Source organism: Bombina bombina, chromosome 12, assembly GCF_027579735.1.
Source record: "Bombina bombina isolate aBomBom1 chromosome 12, aBomBom1.pri, whole genome shotgun sequence".
In the NCBI taxonomy this organism is placed as follows: domain Eukaryota; kingdom Metazoa; phylum Chordata; class Amphibia; order Anura; family Bombinatoridae; genus Bombina; species Bombina bombina.
In genome coordinates, this window is record NC_069510.1 from 156,929,667 (window position 1) to 156,951,634 (window position 21,968).

At 38.9% G+C, this 21,968-nt stretch overlaps 1 protein-coding gene across 1 annotated transcript in view; it reads left to right on the plus strand.

Annotated features, from left to right (window-relative positions):
- Positions 1-21,968, plus strand: part of RABGAP1 (RAB GTPase activating protein 1) — an 831,375-nt gene that overhangs the window by 294,307 nt on the left and 515,100 nt on the right. The gene's annotated exons all lie outside the window — the stretch shown is intronic.

Genomic DNA, 21,968 nt, shown 5'->3' on the forward strand with positions numbered 1-21,968 from the left:
CTTTTTTCTGAGCAGACTTGGTGTATCAGAACTGGCTGGCATTATTTCCCTGTATGGGAATGGGGTAAGCAGTAAAACCTATTTTAATAAGAGGGATGTTACTGGAGTCCCTATTTTATATTTATCATTAGTTGATATTTGGGCATTATGTGACATGGGAGACAATATAAAAAACAATGTTTTATGCTTTTTATTTTTGGCACTTAAAACTTATTGGTTTTATGCTTGAGGGTTATATTGTGTGTGTATTTTTACAGTGCAAAACTGCATTTCCATGTGATGTTGTTTGGGCCTACTCTGACTTTTGACCTTAAGGGGCGACGCCTATTTTGGCGCAATTTCTTCAGGCTTAGCAGTAGCAAACAGTAACTCGGTGGCTCCTGGACTGTGTAGCTGGTCTGAAGGGTTGGAAACTTGATTCGAAGTACCCTGGGTAGCAGGTAGGTGCCACAGCAGAGCTGTGGTGAGGTGCAGAGTGTATTTTTATCTATCTGTTGACTACATGTTGATATAAGTACTTCTAAAGCCTTATTTCTGCCCTTGCTTCTGGGTGCAGTAATTTTTGGATAAACCAACGATATTAAGTTAAATTTGGGAATAATTTAACGTTTTTTTGTGCATTTTGGAAAAATTGTTCACTTTTTCTTTTCTTAAAGGCACAGTACACGTTTTTTCTAATGTTTATTTTATGCTATAAATAAGTGTTTAAACGACTTTTGTAGTATTACTAGTCTGTTCAACATGTCTGACATTGAGTTTTCTCATTGTTCTATGTGTTTAGAAGCTACCCTTACAGAGGTATTGTCTAAATTACCAGTATTGCAGGGTAAATGTAGTAGGTCAAGTATTAATGTAAATACTGAATCCTCTGATGCTTTATTAGCTATTTCCAATGTTCCCTCACAGTGCTCTGAGTTGGGGATCAGGGAATTACTGTCTGAGGGTGAAATTTCTGATTCAGGGAATGTTTTGCCTGAGACTGATTTGGATGCTATGTCATTTAAATTTAAGCTTGGACACCTCTGCCTGTTGATTAGGGAGGTTTTAGCGACTCTGGATGATTGTGATCCTATTGTGATTCCTCCAGAGAAATTGTGTAAAATGGATAAATATTTGGAAGTTCCTACTTACACTGATGTTTTTCCGGTTCCTAAGAGAATTTCGGAAATTATTAGTAAGGAATGGGATAGACCATGTATACCATTTTCTCCCTCTCCTAATTTTAAGAAAATGTTTCCTATATCAGATACCATTCGGGACTCATGGCAAACTGTCCCTAAGGTAGAGGGAGCTATATCTTCCCTAGCTAAGCGTACTACTATACCCATTGAGGATAGTTGTGCTTTCAAGGATCTTATGGATAAGAAATTAGAGGGTCTACTAAAGAAATTATTTGTTAATCAGGGATTTCTTTTACAACCTACGGCTTGCATTGTTCCAGTAACTACTGCAGCAGCTTTTTGGTTTGAGGCTCTAGAAGAGTCTCTTAAGGTTGAGACTCCATTAGATGACATTCTAGATAGAATTAAGGCTCTTAAGCTAGCTAATTCTTTTGTTACTGATGCCGCTTTTCAAATTGCTAAATTAGCAGCAAAAAATGCAGGATTTGCTATTTTAGCATGTAGAGCATTGTGGCTCAAATCTTGGTCTGCTGATGTGTCATCAAAACATAAGCTTTTAGCTATTCCCTTTAAAGGTAAGACCCTTTTTGGGCCAGAATTGAAGGAGATCATTTCTGATATTACAGGAGGTAAGGGCCATGCCCTACCTCAGGATAGGTCGGTTAAAATGAGGGGTAAACAGAATAATTTTCGTTTCTTTCGGAACTTTAAAGGAGGACCCCCCCGCTTCTTCTTCTTCCACAAAGCAGCATGAAGGGGTGGCCCCCGATCCGGGACCGGATCTAGTAGGGGGCAGACTTTCTTTCTTTGCTCAGGCTTGGGCAAGAGATGTTCAGGATTCCTGGGCACTAGAAATAGTGACCCAAGGTTATCAGTTGGAATTCAAGGATTTTTTCCCAAGAGGGAGATTTCATCTTTCAAAATTATCTGCAAACCAGATAAAGAGAGAGGCGTTCTTATGCTGTGTAAAAGACCTTTTTACTATGGGAGTAATCTGTCCTGTTCGAAAATTGGAACAGGGACAGGGGTTTTACTCTAACCTATTAGTGGTCCCCAAAAAAGAGGGAACGTTCAGACCCATTTTGGACCTCAAGTGTCTAAACAAATTTCTAAGAGTTCCATCATTCAAGATTGAGACAATTCGAACGATTTTGCCAATGATTCAGGAGGGTCAATATATGACTACAGTGGATTTGAAGGATGCTTACCTTCATATTCCAATCCACAAAGATCATCATCGGTTTCTAAGGTTTGCCTTCTTGAACAAACATTATCAGTTCGTGGCTCTTCCTTTCGGGTTGGCCACAGCACCCAGAATCTTCACAAAGGTTCTAGGGTCTCTTTTGGCGGTTCTCAGACCGCAAGGGATAGTGGTGGCGCCTTATCTGGATGATATTCTGATTCAGGCGTCAACATATCATCTGACAAAATCTCAGACGGACACAGTGTTGTCTTTTCTGAGAACTCACGGCTGGAAGGTGAACATAGAGAAGAGTTTACTTGTTCCACAGACAAGGGTTCCTTTCTTGGGAACTCTGATAGACTCGGTAGCCATGAAAGTATTTCTGACGGAGGTCAGAAAATCAAAGATTTTGAATGCTTGCCGAGCACTTCTGTCCATTCCTCGGCCATCAGTGGCTCAGTGTATGGAGGTAATCGGATTAATGGTAGCGGCAATGGACATCGTTCTGTTTGCTCGCTTTCATCTCAGACCACTGCAACTGTGCATGCTCGGTCAGTGGAATGGGGATTATGCGGATTTATCTCCAAAGATAATTCTGGATCAAGAGACCAGAAACTCTCTTCTTTGGTGGTTGTCGCCAAATCATCTGTCCCAGGGGACTTGTTTCTGCAGACCCTCGTGGGTGATAGTGACAACAGATGCCAGCCTTCTGGGCTGGGGTGCAGTTTGAAACTCCCTGAAGGCTCAGGGTGTTTGGACTCAGGTGGAGTCTCTACTTCCAATAAATATTCTGGAACTGAGAGCAATATTCAATGTGCTTCAGGCAAATTCATCAGATTCCAGTTGGACAACATAACGACTGTGGCATATGTCAATCATCAGGGGGGAACAAGGAGTTCCTTAGCGATGACAGAAGTATCCAAGATTATCAGTTGGGCAGAGGCCCACTCTTGTCATCTGTCAGCGATCTACATCCCAGGGGTAGAGAACTGAGAAGCAGATTTCTTTCATGTAATTAGCAAGAGTCCATGAGCTAGTGACGTATGGGATATACATTCCTACCAGGAGGGGCAAAGTTTCCCAAACCTCAAAATGCCTATAAATACACCCCTCACCACACCCACAAATCTGTTTTACAAACTTTGCCTCCTATGGAGGTGGTGAAGTAAGTTTGTGCTAGATTCTACGTTGATATGCGCTCCGCAGCAGGTTGGAGCCCGGTTTTCCTCTCAGCGTGCAGTGAATGTCAGAGGGATGTGAGGAGAGTATTGCCTATTTGAATTCAATGATCTCCTTCTACGGGGTCTATTTCATAGGTTCTCTGTTATCGGTCGTAGAGATTCATCTCTTACCTCCCTTTTCAGATCGACGATATACTCTTATATATACCATTACCTCTACTGATTCTCGTTTCAGTACTGGTTTGGCTTTCTACTACATGTAGATGAGTGTCCTGGGGTAAGTAAGTCTTATTTTCTGTGACACTCTAAGCTATGGTTGGGCACTTTTATATAAAGCTCTAAATATATGTATTCAAACATTTATTTGCCTTGACTCAGGATGTTCAACGTTCCTTATTTCAGACAGTCAGTTTCATATTTGGGATAATGCATATGAATAAATCAATTTTTTTCTTACCTTAAAATTTGACTTTTTTTCCTGTGGGCTGTTAGGCTCGCGGGGGCTGAAAATGCTTCATTTTATTGCGTCATTCTTGGCGCAGACTTATTTGGAGCAAATTTTTTTTTTCTGTTTCCGGCGTCATACGTGTCGCCGGAAGTTGCGTCATTTTTGACGTTTTTTTGCGCCAAAAGTGTCGGCATTCCGGATGTGGCGTCATTTTTGGCGCCAAATATTGTGGGCGTCTTTTTTGGCGCTAAAAAATATGGGCGTCACTATTGTCTCCACATTATTTAAGTCTCATTATTTATTGCTTCTGGTTGCTAGAAGCTTGTTCACTGGCATTTTTTCCCATTCCTGAAACTGTCATTTAAGGAATTTGATCAATTTTGCTTTATATGTTGTTTTTTCTATTACATATTGCAAGATGTCCCAGATTGACACTGAGTCAGAAGATACTTCTGGAAAAACGCTGCCTGGTGCTGGATCTACCAAAGTTAAGTGTATCTGCTGTAAACTTGTGGTATCTGTTCCTCCAGCTGTTGTTTGTAATGAATGTCATGACAAACTTGTTAATGCAGATAATATTTCCTTTAGTAATGTTACATTACCTGTTGCTGTTCCGTCAACATCTAATACTCAGAGTGTTCCTGTTAACATAAGAGATTTTGTTTCTAAATCCATTAAGAAGGCTATGTCTGTTATTCCTCCTTCTAGTAAACGTAAAAGGTCTTTTAAAACTTCTCATTTTTCAGATGAATTTTTAAATGAACATCATCATTCTGATTCTGATAATGGTTCCTCTGGTTCAGAGGATTCTGTCTCAGAGGTTGATGCTGATAAATCTTCATATTTATTCAAAATGGAATTTATTTGTTCTTTGCTTAAAGAAGTCTTAATTGCATTAGAAATAGAGGATTCTGGTCCTCTTGATACTAAATCTAAACGTTTAAATAAGGTTTTTAAATCTCCTGTAGTTATTCCAGAAGTTTTTCCTGTCCCTGATGCTATTTCTGAAGTAATCTCCAGGGAATGGAATAATTTGGGTAATTCATTTACTCCTTCTAAACGTTTTAAGCAATTATATCCTGTGCCATCTGACAGATTAGAGTTTTGGGACAAAATCCCTAAGGTTGATGGGGCTGTCTCTACTCTTGCTAAACGTACTACTATTCCTACGGCAGATAGTACTTCCTTTAAGGATCCTTTAGATAGGAAGATTGAATCCTTTCTAAGAAAAGCTTACTTATGTTCAGGTAATCTTCTTAGACCTGCTATATCTTTAGCGGATGTTGCTGCAGCTTCAACTTTTTGGTTAGAAGCTTTAGCGCAACAAGTAACAGATCATAATTCTCATAGCATTGTTAATCTTCTTCAACATGCTAATAACTTTATTTGTGATGCCATCTTTGATATCATTAGAGTTGATGTCAGGTATATGTCTCTAGCTATTTTAGCTAGAAGAGCTTTATGGCTTAAAACTTGGAATGCTGATATGTCTTCTTAAGGTTGAGACTCCATTAGATGACATTCTAGATAGAATTAAGGCTCTTAAGCTAGCTAATTCTTTTGTTACTGATGCCGCTTTTCAAATTGCTAAATTAGCAGCAAAAAATGCAGGATTTGCTATTTTAGCATGTAGAGCATTGTGGCTCAAATCTTGGTCTGCTGATGTGTCATCAAAACATAAGCTTTTAGCTATTCCCTTTAAAGGTAAGACCCTTTTTGGGCCAGAATTGAAGGAGATCATTTCTGATATTACAGGAGGTAAGGGCCATGCCCTACCTCAGGATAGGTCGGTTAAAATGAGGGGTAAACAGAATAATTTTCGTTTCTTTCGGAACTTTAAAGGAGGACCCCCCCGCTTCTTCTTCTTCCACAAAGCAGCATGAAGTGGTGGCCCCCGATCCGGGACCGGATCTAGTAGGGGGCAGACTTTCTTTCTTTGCTCAGGCTTGGGCAAGAGATGTTCAGGATTCCTGGGCACTAGAAATAGTGACCCAAGGTTATCAGTTGGAATTCAAGGATTTTTTCCCAAGAGGGAGATTTCATCTTTCAAAATTATCTGCAAACCAGATAAAGAGAGAGGCGTTCTTATGCTGTGTAAAAGACCTTTTTACTATGGGAGTAATCTGTCCTGTTCGAAAATTGGAACAGGGACAGGGGTTTTACTCTAACCTATTAGTGGTCCCCAAAAAAGAGGGAACGTTCAGACCCATTTTGGACCTCAAGTGTCTAAACAAATTTCTAAGAGTTCCATCATTCAAGATTGAGACAATTCGAACGATTTTGCCAATGATTCAGGAGGGTCAATATATGACTACAGTGGATTTGAAGGATGCTTACCTTCATATTCCAATCCACAAAGATCATCATCGGTTTCTAAGGTTTGCCTTCTTGAACAAACATTATCAGTTCGTGGCTCTTCCTTTCGGGTTGGCCACAGCACCCAGAATCTTCACAAAGGTTCTAGGGTCTCTTTTGGCGGTTCTCAGACCGCAAGGGATAGTGGTGGCGCCTTATCTGGATGATATTCTGATTCAGGCGTCAACATATCATCTGACAAAATCTCAGACGGACACAGTGTTGTCTTTTCTGAGAACTCACGGCTGGAAGGTGAACATAGAGAAGAGTTTACTTGTTCCACAGACAAGGGTTCCTTTCTTGGGAACTCTGATAGACTCGGTAGCCATGAAAGTATTTCTGACGGAGGTCAGAAAATCAAAGATTTTGAATGCTTGCCGAGCACTTCTGTCCATTCCTCGGCCATCAGTGGCTCAGTGTATGGAGGTAATCGGATTAATGGTAGCGGCAATGGACATCGTTCTGTTTGCTCGCTTTCATCTCAGACCACTGCAACTGTGCATGCTCGGTCAGTGGAATGGGGATTATGCGGATTTATCTCCAAAGATAATTCTGGATCAAGAGACCAGAAACTCTCTTCTTTGGTGGTTGTCGCCAAATCATCTGTCCCAGGGGACTTGTTTCTGCAGACCCTCGTGGGTGATAGTGACAACAGATGCCAGCCTTCTGGGCTGGGGTGCAGTTTGAAACTCCCTGAAGGCTCAGGGTGTTTGGACTCAGGTGGAGTCTCTACTTCCAATAAATATTCTGGAACTGAGAGCAATATTCAATGTGCTTCAGGCAAATTCATCAGATTCCAGTTGGACAACATAACGACTGTGGCATATGTCAATCATCAGGGGGGAACAAGGAGTTCCTTAGCGATGACAGAAGTATCCAAGATTATCAGTTGGGCAGAGGCCCACTCTTGTCATCTGTCAGCGATCTACATCCCAGGGGTAGAGAACTGAGAAGCAGATTTCTTTCATGTAATTAGCAAGAGTCCATGAGCTAGTGACGTATGGGATATACATTCCTACCAGGAGGGGCAAAGTTTCCCAAACCTCAAAATGCCTATAAATACACCCCTCACCACACCCACAAATCTGTTTTACAAACTTTGCCTCCTATGGAGGTGGTGAAGTAAGTTTGTGCTAGATTCTACGTTGATATGCGCTCCGCAGCAGGTTGGAGCCCGGTTTTCCTCTCAGCGTGCAGTGAATGTCAGAGGGATGTGAGGAGAGTATTGCCTATTTGAATTCAATGATCTCCTTCTACGGGGTCTATTTCATAGGTTCTCTGTTATCGGTCGTAGAGATTCATCTCTTACCTCCCTTTTCAGATCGACGATATACTCTTATATATACCATTACCTCTACTGATTCTCGTTTCAGTACTGGTTTGGCTTTCTACTACATGTAGATGAGTGTCCTGGGGTAAGTAAGTCTTATTTTCTGTGACACTCTAAGCTATGGTTGGGCACTTTTATATAAAGCTCTAAATATATGTATTCAAACATTTATTTGCCTTGACTCAGGATGTTCAACGTTCCTTATTTCAGACAGTCAGTTTCATATTTGGGATAATGCATATGAATAAATCAATTTTTTTCTTACCTTAAAATTTGACTTTTTTTCCTGTGGGCTGTTAGGCTCGCGGGGGCTGAAAATGCTTCATTTTATTGCGTCATTCTTGGCGCAGACTTATTTGGAGCAAATTTTTTTTTTCTGTTTCCGGCGTCATACGTGTCGGCATTCCGGATGTGGCGTCATTTTTGGCGCCAAATATTGTGGGCGTCTTTTTTGGCGCTAAAAAATATGGGCGTCACTATTGTCTCCACATTATTTAAGTCTCATTATTTATTGCTTCTGGTTGCTAGAAGCTTGTTCACTGGCATTTTTTCCCATTCCTGAAACTGTCATTTAAGGAATTTGATCAATTTTGCTTTATATGTTGTTTTTTCTATTACATATTGCAAGATGTCCCAGATTGACACTGAGTCAGAAGATACTTCTGGAAAAACGCTGCCTGGTGCTGGATCTACCAAAGTTAAGTGTATCTGCTGTAAACTTGTGGTATCTGTTCCTCCAGCTGTTGTTTGTAATGAATGTCATGACAAACTTGTTAATGCAGATAATATTTCCTTTAGTAATGTTACATTACCTGTTGCTGTTCCGTCAACATCTAATACTCAGAGTGTTCCTGTTAACATAAGAGATTTTGTTTCTAAATCCATTAAGAAGGCTATGTCTGTTATTCCTCCTTCTAGTAAACGTAAAAGGTCTTTTAAAACTTCTCATTTTTCAGATGAATTTTTAAATGAACATCATCATTCTGATTCTGATAATGGTTCCTCTGGTTCAGAGGATTCTGTCTCAGAGGTTGATGCTGATAAATCTTCATATTTATTCAAAATGGAATTTATTTGTTCTTTGCTTAAAGAAGTCTTAATTGCATTAGAAATAGAGGATTCTGGTCCTCTTGATACTAAATCTAAACGTTTAAATAAGGTTTTTAAATCTCCTGTAGTTATTCCAGAAGTTTTTCCTGTCCCTGATGCTATTTCTGAAGTAATCTCCAGGGAATGGAATAATTTGGGTAATTCATTTACTCCTTCTAAACGTTTTAAGCAATTATATCCTGTGCCATCTGACAGATTAGAGTTTTGGGACAAAATCCCTAAGGTTGATGGGGCTGTCTCTACTCTTGCTAAACGTACTACTATTCCTACGGCAGATAGTACTTCCTTTAAGGATCCTTTAGATAGGAAGATTGAATCCTTTCTAAGAAAAGCTTACTTATGTTCAGGTAATCTTCTTAGACCTGCTATATCTTTAGCGGATGTTGCTGCAGCTTCAACTTTTTGGTTAGAAGCTTTAGCGCAACAAGTAACAGATCATAATTCTCATAGCATTGTTAATCTTCTTCAACATGCTAATAACTTTATTTGTGATGCCATCTTTGATATCATTAGAGTTGATGTCAGGTATATGTCTCTAGCTATTTTAGCTAGAAGAGCTTTATGGCTTAAAACTTGGAATGCTGATATGTCTTCTAAGTCAACTTTGCTTTCCCTTTCTTTCCAGGGTAATAAATTATTTGGTTCTCAGTTGGATTCTATTATCTCAACTGTTACTGGAGGGAAAGGAATTTTTTTTTACCACAGGATAAAAAATCTAAAGGTAAATTTAGGTCTAATAATCGTTTTCGTTCCTTTCGTCACAATAAGGAACAAAAGCCTGATCCTTCACCCACAGGAGCGGTATCAGTTTGGAAACCATCTCCAGTCTGGAATAAATCCAAGCCTTTTAGAAAATCAAAGCCAGCTCCCAAGTCCACATGAAGGTGCGGCCCTCATTCCAGCTCAGCTGGTAGGGGGCAGATTACGATTTTTCAAAGAAATTTGGATCAATTCAATTCACAATCTTTGCATTCAGAACATTGTTTCAGAAGGGTACAGAATTGGCTTCAAGATAAGGCCTCCTGCAAAGAGATTTTCTTTCATGTAATTAGCAAGAGTCCATGAGCTAGTGACGTATGGGATATACATTCCTACCAGGAGGGGCAAAGTTTCCCAAACCTCAAATGCCTATAAATACACCCCTCACCACACCCACAAATCAGTTTTACAAACTTTGCCTCCTATGGAGGTGGTGAAGTAAGTTTGTGCTAGATTCTACATTGATATGCGCTCCGCAGCAGGTTGGAGCCCGGTTTTCCTCTCAGCGTGCAGTGAATGTTAGAGGGATGTGAGGAGAGTATTGCCTATTTGAATTCAATGATCTCCTTCTACGGGGTCTATTTCATAGGTTCTCTGTTATCGGTCGTAGAGATTCATCTCTTACCTCCCTTTTCAGATCGACGATATACTCTTATATATACCATTACCTCTACTGATTCTCGTTTCAGTACTGGTTTGGCTTTCTACTACATGTAGATGAGTGTCCTGGGGTAAGTAAGTCTTATTTTCTGTGACACTCTAAGCTATGGTTGGGCACTTTATTTATAAAGTTCTAAATATATGTATTCAAACATTTATTTGCCTTGACTCAGGATGTTCAAACATTCCTTATTTCAGACAGTCAGTTTCATATTTGGGATAATGCATATGAATAAATCAATTTTTTTGTTAACTTAAAATTTGACTTTTTTCCCTGTGGGCTGTTAGGCTCGCGGGGGCTGAAAATGCTTCATTTTATTGCGTCATTCTTGGCGCGGACTTTTTTGGCGCAAATTTTTTTTTCTGTTTCCGGCGTCATACGTGTCGCCGGAAGTTGCGTCATTTTTGGCGTTTTTTTGCGCCAAAAGTGTCGGCCTTCCGGATGTGGCGTCATTTTTGGCGCCAAAAGCATTTAGGCGCCAAATAATGTGGGCGTCTTTTTTGGCGCTAAAAAATATGGGCGTCACTTTTGTCTCCACATTATTTAAGTCTCATTATTTATTGCTTCTGGTTGCTAGAAGCTTGTTCACTGGCATTTTTTCCCATTCCTGAAACTGTCATTTAAGGAATTTGATCAATTTTGCTTTATATGTTGTTTTTTCTATTACATATTGCAAGATGTCTACGATTGGCCCTGAGTCAGAAGCCACTTCTGGAAAAATGCGTAACTGAGTTTCAGTTCTACCAAAGCTAAGTTCATTTATTTTAAATGTTATAAATGTTTATCTTTAGCTATGGTTTGTAATAAGTTTTTATGATATACTTTTACATGCAGATTCCATTAGTATTTATTCTTTATACATTTCCATTCTTAAGTACAAGAAATGTTTAGAAGATTTATAAGAAATATTTTTTCTGATTAAGGCTTTGTCTGACTTCGTGCCTTCTAATACAATTTTTAGGTCTTTTCCACTTCTTTTTTAATTATTGAAGTTTCAAATGACCAACAACATACTGATTTATCCTTCTCTGATGATGTTTTTTTCTCTTTCAGAAATTTTCTTCATCAGATATTGAAACTAACAAATCTACTTTTTTATAATTTTTTTTATTAAAGTACATTTGTTCTTTGTTGAAGAGGTGTTGATTATTTTGGATATTAAGGTAACTAGTTCTTTAAGACTAGCTGACACTATTTCTGCCTTTTTATTCTTCTGTGATTTCAGATGTTTTCTTTCCAATTCCCCATACTAGGGAATGGAATAGGCTGAGAATTATCTTTTATTCCTTCTTTAAAGGTTTTAAACTATATTCTTTGCCAACAGTTAAATTCAATTTGGAGGGTTCTCCAATTTATTGGGGCTATCTCTACTCCTACGAATTATGCTATTGTTTCTATAGCAAAATAGTATTTATTTTCCTTTATATAGTTGTATCTTATTTATGGAAAATTATTTAGTTTCAGGTACTTTTCTTGGTCCTGTGATATTGCAATTGCTTCATTTTTTCTGTTTACTTTAAGATCAAGTATCAGATTATGATTTATTTTAGCATTGTTAAAGGGACAACATTTACTAGACTAGGTGCTGTTGCATTTGTCTTGTTGTTTTGCATTTTGCAAGTCCTCTGTTTTGACTGGTCCTTTAAACTGGACTATCATGCTAATGATTTCATTTGTGTCTTCATTTTATTGAATATATTCGCAAATGAGGGTTAATCTATGTCTTTAGCTATTTTAGCTAGAAGAATTTTGTGATTTTTTAAAAAAAAAAAAGAAAATCCATATTTCTTTTGTTCTAAGATAATCAATTATTTGTTTTATAATTGGATTCAATTCTTAACTGTTACTATGGGCTTCAAGATTGAGTTTTAAGACTAAAACTTTAAGCTTATACTAGTTTGATTGTTCTTATTAAGAAACGAATTCCTGAGTTCTTTCCCAAGTAACATGTTTATTATTGGGGTTCGAATCAGCTCCCTAATATTGCGATGTACGTGCCGTATTCCAGCTTGGCTGGTAAGTGGCAGGTTAAGACTTTTTTGAAATTTATTTTGGTTCTTTTTTGTCCAAATTTCTTTGATTTTATTCCAGTTAAGTGTGTTCCTGTCCTATATATTCTGGGTACTGTTGAAGCATGGCTGGGCACCCATGGGGTTCAAGCGCTGCTCAGACCTGGAATCTTCTGGGGTATTTCTTCCAGTTCCTTTTTTAGGAACTGGGTTTTGGAGTTTTATTCCAACTATTCTGCCTTTTTATGGTCACTGATAGCATTATTTGTTTTCATTAGATACAATAAATGCATATTTTTCATTTTTCTGTTTTCATTCAGATTATTTCCTGAGGATGCGGAATCTCATATGATTCACTTTGCTCTTCAGGACATATTTAGAGGATCTTTTTTCAAAAGTTCTTGATTCCTCACGTAAGGGTCACCATTTTTAGGTTTCCAGATGGTTTATGTCACTGTCTTTGTCTCTATCGGACAAGGGACAATTTGTATTGGGTTCCGTCTGTCGGTACCTTTAGTCTCTATTTCCTTCAGTTGCTATTTATGCATAGAAGTTTTAACAGCATTGGATTCAATTCCCTTTGCTCATTTTCAATGGAAAGATCCTTTCCGGCTTTTTATGAGTGTTGTTTTCTTCAAGAACATGGTTGGAGGATCAATTAACCAATCAGTTAGTTGATTCCTCAGACAAGAGTAACCTTTTTTAGGTTTCCAGATAGATTCAGTGTCCATGACTCTGTCTCTGTCGGACAAGAGACGTCTGAATTTGGTTTCAGCTTATCGAAACCTTCAGTCTCAATTATTCCTTCGGTAGCTTTATGCATGGAAATTCTAGGTTCTTATGACTGCTGCATTGGACGTGTTCCCCTTTGCTCATTTTCTCATGCGACCTCCTCAGCTCTGTATGCTGAACCAGTGGTGCAAGGATTATACAAAGATATCTCATTTAATATCTTTAAAACCGATTGTTCGACACCCTCTGATGTGGTACAGACCACCATCATTTAGTTCAGGGGGCTTCTTTTGTTCTTCCAACCTGGACTGTGATCTCAACAGATGCAAGTCTGACAGGTTGGGGAGCTGTATGGGGGTTTCTGACAGCACAAGGGGTTTGGGAATCTCAGGAGGTGAGATTTCCAATCAACATTTTGGAACTCCGTGCAATTTTCAGAGCTCTTCAGTCGTGGCCTCTTCTAAAGAGAGAGTCGTGCATTTGTTTTCAGACGGACAATGTCACAAATGTGGCATATGTCTATCATCATGAGGGACTCATAGTCCTCTGGCTATAAGGAAGTATCTTGAATACTTGTATGGGCGAAATCCAGCTCCTGTCTAATTTCTGCGGTTCATATCCCAGGTATAGACAATTGGGAAGCGGATTATCTCAGTCGCCAAATGCTACATCCGGGCGAATGGTCTTCACCCAGAGGTATTTCTTCAGATTGTTCAAATATGGGGACTTCCAGAAATAGATCTGATGGCTTCTCATCTAAACAAGAAGCTTCCCAGGTATCTGTCCAGATCCAGGGATCCTCAGGCGGAGGCAGTGGATGCATTGTCACTTCCTTGGAAGTATCATCCTGCCTATATCTTTCCGCCTCTAGTTCTTCTTTCAAGAGTGTTTTCCAAACTTCTAAAGGAGCGTTCGTTTATTCTGCTGGTGGCTCCTGCATGGCCTCTCAGGTTTTGGTATGTGGATCTTGTCCGGATGGTTCCATGCCATCCGTGGACTCTTCCGTTAAGTCCAGACCTTCTATCACAAGGTCCTTTTTTTTCCATCAGGATCTCAAATCCTTAAATTGAAGGTATGGAGATTGAACGCTTGATTCTCAGTCATAGAGGTTTCTCTGACTCCGTAATTAATACTATGTTGCAGGCTCGTAAATCTGTATCTAGGATGATATATTATCGAGTCTGGAAGACTTGCATTTTTTGGTGTTTTTCTCATCATTTTTCTTGGCATTCTTTTAGAATTCCTAGAATTTGATAGTTTCTTCAGGATGTTTTGGATAAGTTTTGTCTGCAAGTTCCTTTCAAGGACAAATCTTTGCTCTTTTTGTTCTTTTTCACAGAAAGATTGCTAGTTTTCCTGATTTTTATTGTTTTGTACAAACTTTGGTTTGTATAAAACTTGTCATTAAGTCAATCTCTCCTCCTTGGAGTTTGAATTTGGTTCTGGGGGCTCTTCAAGCTCCTCCGTTTGAACCTATGCATTCTCTGGACATTAAATTACTTTCTTGGAAAGTTTTGTTTCTTTTGGCCATCTCTTCTGCTAGAAGAAGTTTCTGCTCTTTCTTGTGAGTCTCCTTTTCTGATTTTTCTTCAGGATAAGGCGGTGTTGCGAACTTCTTTTAAATTTTTTCCTAAGGTTGTGAATTCTAACAACATTAGTAGAGAAATTGTAGTTCCTTCATTATGTCCTAATCCTAAGAATTCTAAGGAGAGATCATTGCATTCTTTGGCTGTAGTTAGAGCTTTGAAACATTATGTTGAAGCTACTAAGAATTTCCGAAAGACTTCTAGTCTTTTTGTTATTTTTTCCAGTTCTAGGAAAGGTCAGAAGGCCTCTGCCATTTCTTTGGCATCTTGGTGGAAATCTTTGTTTCATCATGCTTATGTCGAGTCAGGTAAAACTCTGCCTCAAAGGATTACAGCTCATTCTACTAGGTCAGTTTCTACTTCCTGGGCGTTTAGGAATGAAGCTTCGGTTGATCAGATTTGCAAAGCAGCAACTTGATCTTCTTTGCATATTTTTACTATATTCTACCTTTTTGATGTGTTTTCTTCTTCTGAAGCAGTTTTTTGGTAGAAAAATACTTCAGGCAGCTGTTTCAGTTTGATTCTTCTGCTTATAATTTCAGTTTTTTTCATTATAAGATTTAAACTTTGTTTTGGGTGGGGATTATTTTCAGCGGAATTGGCTGTCTTTATTTTATCCCTCCCTCTCTAGTGACTCTTGCGTGGAAGATCCACATCTTGGGTAGTCATTATCCCATACGTCACTAGCTCATGGACTCTTGCTAATTACATGAAAGAAAACATAATTTATGTAAGAACTTACCTGATAAATTAATTTCTTTCATATTAGCAAGAGTCCATGAGGCCCACCCTTTTTTTGTGGTGGTTATGATTTTTTTGTATAAAGCACAATTATTCCAATTCCTTATTTTTTATGCTTTCGCACTTTTGTCTTATCACCCCACTTCTTGGCTATTCGTTAAACTGATTTGTGGGTGTGGTGAGGGGTGTATTTATAGGCATTTGAGGTTTGGGAAACTTTGCCCCTCCTGGTAGGAATGTATATCCCATACGTCACTAGCTCATGGACTCTTGCTAATATGAAAGAAATGAATTTATCAGGTAAGTTCTTACATAAATTATGTTTTTTCTTTCCCTTGTCCCAGTAGATCCAGCGAAGGCTCTAGCATTTCTGAAATGTGTTTCAGATCTAGAGTTGGCTGGAGTAATTATGCCAGTTCCAGTTCTGGAACAGGGGCTGGGGTTTTATTCAAATCTCTTCATTGTACCAAAGAAGGAGAATTCCTTCAGACCAGTTCTGGATCTAAAAATATTGAATCGTTATGTAAGGATACCAACATTCAAAATGGTAACTATAAGGACTATCCTGCCTTTTGTTCAGCAAGGGCATTATATGTCCACAAGAGATTTACAGGATGCATATCTGCATATTCCGATTCATCCAGATCACTATCAGTTTCTGAGATTCTCTTTCCTAGACAAGCATTACCAGTTTATGGCTCTGCCGTTTGGCCTAGCAACAGCTCCAAGAATTTTTACAAAGGTTCTCGGTGCCCTTCTGTCTGTAATCAGAGAACAGGGTATTGTGGTATTTCCTTATTTGGACGATATCTTGGTACTTGCTCAGTCTTCACATTTAGCAGAATCTCATACAAATCGACTCGTGTTGTTTCTTCAAGATCATGGTTGGAGGATCAATTTACCGAAAAGTTCATTGATAACTCAGACAAGGGTAACCTTTTTAGGTTTCCAGATAGATTCAGTGTCCATGACTCTGTCTCTGACAGACAAGAGACGTCTAAAATTGATCTCAGCTTGTCGAAACCTTCAATCACAATCATTCCCTTCGGTAGCCTTATGCATGGAAATTCTAGGTCTTATGACTGCTGCATCGGACGCGATCCCCTTTGCTCGTTTTCACATGCGACCTCTTCAGCTCTGTATGCTGAACCAGTGGTGCAGGGATTACACAAAGATATCTCAATTAATATCTTTAAAACCGATTGTACGACATTCTCTGACGTGGTGGACAGATCACCATCGTTTAGTTCAGGGGGCTTCTTTTGTTCTTCCGACCTGGACTGTAATTTCAACAGATGCAAGTCCGACAGGTTGGGGAGCTGTTTGGGGGTCTCTGACAGCACAAGGGGTTTGGGAATCTCAGGAGGTGAGATTACCAATCAATATTTTGGAACTCCGTGCAATTTTCAGAGCTCTTCAGTTTTGGCCTCTTCTAAAGAGAGAATCGTTCATTTGTTTTCAGACAGACAATGTCACAACTGTGGCATACATCAATCATCAAGGAGGGACTCACAGTCCTCTGGCTATGAAAGAAGTATCTCGAATACTGGTATGGGCGGAATCCAGCTCCTGTCTAGTTTCTTCGGTTCATATCCCAGGTATGGACAATTGGGAAGCGGATTATCTCAGTCGCCAAACATTACATCCGGGCGAATGGTCTCTTCACCCAGAGGTATTTCTTCAGATTGTTCAAATGTGGGGACTTCCAGAAATAGATCTGATGGCTTCTCATCTAAACAAGAAACTTCCCAGGTATCTGTCCAGATCCAGGGATCCTCAGGCGGAAGCAGTGGATGTATTGTCACTTCCTTGGAAGTATCATCCTGCCTATATCTTTCCGCCTCTAGTTCTTCTTCCAAGAGTAATCTCCAAGATTCTGAAGGAATGCTCGTTTGTTCTGCTGGTGGCTCCAGCATGGCCTCACAGGTTTTGGTATGCGGATCTTGTCCGGATGGCGTCTTGCCAACCGTGGACTCTTCCGTTAAGACCAGACCTTCTATCGCAAGGTCCTTTTTTCCATCAGGATCTCAAATCCTTAAATTTAAAGGTATGGAGATTGATCGCTTGATTCTTAGTCAAAGAGGTTTCTCTGACTCTGTGATTAATACTATGTTACAGGCTCGTAAATCTGTATCTAGGAAGATATATTATCGAGTCTGGAAGACTTACATTTCTTGGTGTTCTTCTCATCATTTTTCCTGGCATTCTTTTAGAATTCCGAGAATTTTACAGTTTCTTCAGGATGGTTTGGATAAAGGTTTGTCTGCAAGTTCCTTGAAAGGACAAATCTCGGCTCTTTCTGTTTTTTTTTCACAGAAAGATTGCTAATCTTCCTGATATTCATTGTTTTGTACAAGCTTTGGTTCGTATAAAACCTGTCATTAAGTCAATTTCTCCTCCTTGGAGTTTGAATTTGGTTCTGGGGGCTCTTCAAGCTCCTCCGTTTGAACCTATGCATTCATTGGACATTAAATTACTTTCTTGGAAAGTTTTGTTTCTTTTGGCCATCTCTTCTGCTAGAAGAGTTTCTGAATTATCTGCTCTTTCTTGTGAGTCTCCTTTTCTGATTTTTCATCAGGATAAGGCGGTGTTGCGAACTTCTTTTAAATTTTTACCTAAGGTTGTGAATTCTAACAACATTAGTAGAGAAATTGTGGTTCCTTCATTATGTCCTAAGAATTCTAAGGAGAGATCATTGCATTCTTTGGATGTAGTTAGAGCTTTGAAATATTATGTTGAAGCTACTAAGAATTTCCGAAAGACTTCTAGTCTATTCGTTATTTTTTCCGGTTCTAGGAAAGGTCAGAAGGCCTCTGCCATTTCTTTGACATCTTGGTTAAAATCTTTAATTCATCATGCTTATGTCGAGTCGGGTAAGACTCCGCCTCAAAGGATTACAGCTCATTCTACTAGGTCAGTTTCTACTTCCTGGGCGTTTAGGAATGAAGCTTCGGTTGATCAGATTTGCAAAGCAGCAACTTGGTCTTCTTTGCATACTTTTACTAAATTCTACCATTTTGATGTGTTTTCTTCTTCTGAAGCAGTTTTTGGTAGAAAAGTACTTCAGGCAGCTGTTTCAGTTTGATTCTTCTGCTTATAATTTCAGTTTTTTTCATTATAAGATTTAAACTTTATTTTGGGTGTGGATTATTTTCAGCAGAATTGGCTGTCTTTATTTTATCCCTCCCTCTCTAGTGACTCTTGCGTGGAAGATCCACATCTTGGGTAGTCATTATCCCATACGTCACTAGCTCATGGACTCTTGCTAATTACATGAAAGAAAACATAATTTATGTAAGAACTTACCTGATAAATTCATTTCTTTCATATTAGCAAGAGTCCATGAGACCCACCCTTTTTGTGGTGGTTATCATTTTTTTGTATAAAGCACAATTATTCAAATTCCTTATTTTTTATGCTTTCACACTTTTGTCTTATCACCCCACTTCTTGGCTATGCATTAAACTGATTTGTGGGTGTGGTGAGGGGTGTATTTATAGCCATTTTGAGGTTTGGGAAACTTTGCCCCTCCTGGTAGGAATGTATATCCCATACGTCACTAGCTCATGGACTCTTGCTAATATGAAAGAAATGAATTTATCAGGTAAGTTCTTACATAAATTATGTTTCTTTCATGTAATTAGCAAGAGTCCATGAGCTAGTGACGTATGGGATATACATTCCTACCAGGAGGGGCAAAGTTTCCCAAACCTCAAAATGCCTATAAATACACCCCTCACCACACCCACAATTCAGTTTTACAAACTTTGCCTCCGATGGAGGTGGTGAAGTAAGTTTGTGCTAGATTCTACGTTGATATGCGCTCCGCAGCAAGTTGGAGCCCGGTTTTCCTCTCAGCGTGCAGTGAATGTCAGAGGGATGTGAAGAGAGTATTGCCTATTTGAATGCAGTGATCTCCTTCTAAGGGGTCTATTTCATAGGTTCTCTGTTATCGGTCGTAGAGATTCATCTCTTACCTCCCTTTTCAGATCGACGATATACTCTTATATATACCATTACCTCTGCTGATTCTCGTTTCAGTACTGGTTTGGCTATCTGCTATATGTAGATGAGTGTCCTGGGGTAAGTAAGTCTTATTTTCTGTGACACTCCTAGCTATGGTTGGGCACTTTGTTTATAAAGTTCTAAATATATGTATTCAAACATTTATTTGCCTTGACTCAGAATGTTCAACTTTCCTTATTTTCAGACAGTCAGTTTCATATTTGGGATAATGCATTTTAATTTAACATTTTTCTTACCTTAAAATTTGACTTTTTCCCTGTGGGCTGTTAGGCTCGCGGGGGCTGAAAATGCTTCATTTTATTGCGTCATTCTTGGCGCGGACTTTTTTGGCGCAAAAATTCTATTTCCGTTTCCGGCGTCATACGTGTCGCCGGAAGTTGCGTCATTTTTTGACGTTATTTTGCGCCAAAAATGTCGGCGTTCCGGATGTGGCGTCATTTTTGGCGCCAAAAAGCATTTAGGCGCCAAATAATGTGGGCGTCTTATTTGGCGCGAAAAAATATGGGCGTCACTTTTGTCTCCACATTATTTAAGTCTCATTTTTTATTGCTTCTGGTTGCTAGAAGCTTGTTCTTTGGCATTTTTTCCCATTCCTGAAACTGTCATTTAAGGAATTTGATCAATTTTGCTTTATATATATGTTGTTTTTTCTCTTACATATTGCAAGATGTCTCACGTTGCATCTGAGTCAGAAGATACTACAGGAAAATCGCTGTCAAGTGCTGAATCTACCAAAGCTAAGTGTATCTGCTGTAAACTTTTGGTAGCTATTCCTCCAGCTGTTGTTTGTATTGATTGTCATGACAAACTTGTTAAAGCAGATAATATTTCCTTTAGTAAAGTACCATTGCCTGTTGCAGTTCCTTCAACATCTAAGGTGCAGAATGTTCCTGATAATATAAGAGATTTTGTTTCTGAATCCATAAAGAAGGCTATGTCTGTTATTTCTCCTTCTAGTAAACGTAAAAAATCTTTTAAAACTTCTCTCCCTACAGATGAATTTTTAAATGAACATCATCATTCTGATTCTGATGATTCCTCTGGTTCAGAGGATTCTGTCTCAGAGGTTGATGCTGATAAATCTTCATATTTATTTAAAATGGAATTTATTCGTTCTTTACTTAAAGAAGTACTAATTGCTTTAGAAATAGAGGATTCTGGTCCTCTTGATACTAATTCTAAACGTTTAGATAAGGTATTTAAAGCTCCTGTGGTTATTCCAGAAGTTTTTCCTGTTCCTAATGCTATTTCTGCAGTAATTTCCAAAGAATGGGATAATTTGGGTAATTCATTTACTCCTTCTAAACGTTTTAAGCAATTATATCCTGTGCCGTCTGACAGATTAGAATTTTGGGACAAGATCCCTAAAGTTGATGGGGCTATTTCTACCCTTGCTAAACGTACTACTATTCCTACGTCAGATGGTACTTCGTTTAAGGATCCTCTAGATAGGAAAATTGAGTCCTTTCTAAGAAAAGCTTATCTGTGTTCAGGTAATCTTCTTAGACCTGCTATATCTTTGGCTGATGTTGCTGCAGCTTCAACTTTTTGGTTGGAAACTTTAGCACAACAAGTAACACATCGTGATTCTCATGATATTATTCTTCTTCTTCAGCATGCTAATAATTTTATCTGTGATGCCATTTTTGATATTATCAGAGTTGATGTCAGGTTTATGTCTCTAGCTATTTTAGCTAGAAGAGCTTTATGGCTTAAAACTTGGAATGCTGATATGGCTTCTAAATCAACTTTACTTTCCATTTCTTTCCAGGGTAACAAATTATTTGGTTCTCAGTTGGATTCCATTATTTCAACTGTTACTGGTGGGAAAGGAACTTTTTTACCACAGGATAAAAAATCTAAAGGTAAAAACAGGGCTAATAATCGTTTTCGTTCCTTTCGTTTCAACAAAGAACAAAAGCCTGATCCTTCATCCTCAGGAGCAGTTTCAGTTTGGAGACCATCTCCAGTCTGGAATAAATCCAAGCCAGCTAGAAAGGCAAAGCCTGCTTCTAAGTCCACATGAAGGTGCGGCCCTCATTCCAGCTCAGCTGGTAGGGGGCAGGTTACGTTTTTTCAAGGAAATTTGGATCAATTCTGTTCACAATCTTTGGATTCAGAGCATTGTTTCAGAAGGGTACAGAATTGGTTTCAAGTTGAGACCTCCTGCAAAGAGATTTTTTCTTTCCCGTGTCCCAGTAAATCCAGTAAAAGCTCAAGCATTTCTGAAATGTGTTTCAGATCTAGAGTTGACTGGAGTAATTATGCCAGTTCCAGTTCCGGAACAGGGGATGGGGTTTTATTCAAATCTCTTCATTGTACCAAAGAAGGAGAATTCTTTCAGACCAGTTCTGGATCTAAAAATATTGAATCGTTATGTAAGGATACCAACGTTCAAGATGGTAACTGTAAGGACTATCTTACCTTTTGTTCAGCAAGGGAATTATATGTCCACAATAGATTTACAGGATGCATATCTGCATATTCCGATTCATCCAGATCATTATCAGTTCCTGAGATTCTCGTTTCTGGACAAGCATTACCAGTTTGTGGCTCTGCCGTTTGGCCTAGCTACAGCTCCAAGAATTTTTACAAAGGTTCTCGGTGCCCTGCTGTCTGTAATCAGAGAACAGGGTATTGTGGTATTTCCTTATTTGGACGATATCTTGGTACTTGCTCAGTCTTTACATTTAGCAGAATCTCATACGAATCGACTTGTGTTGTTT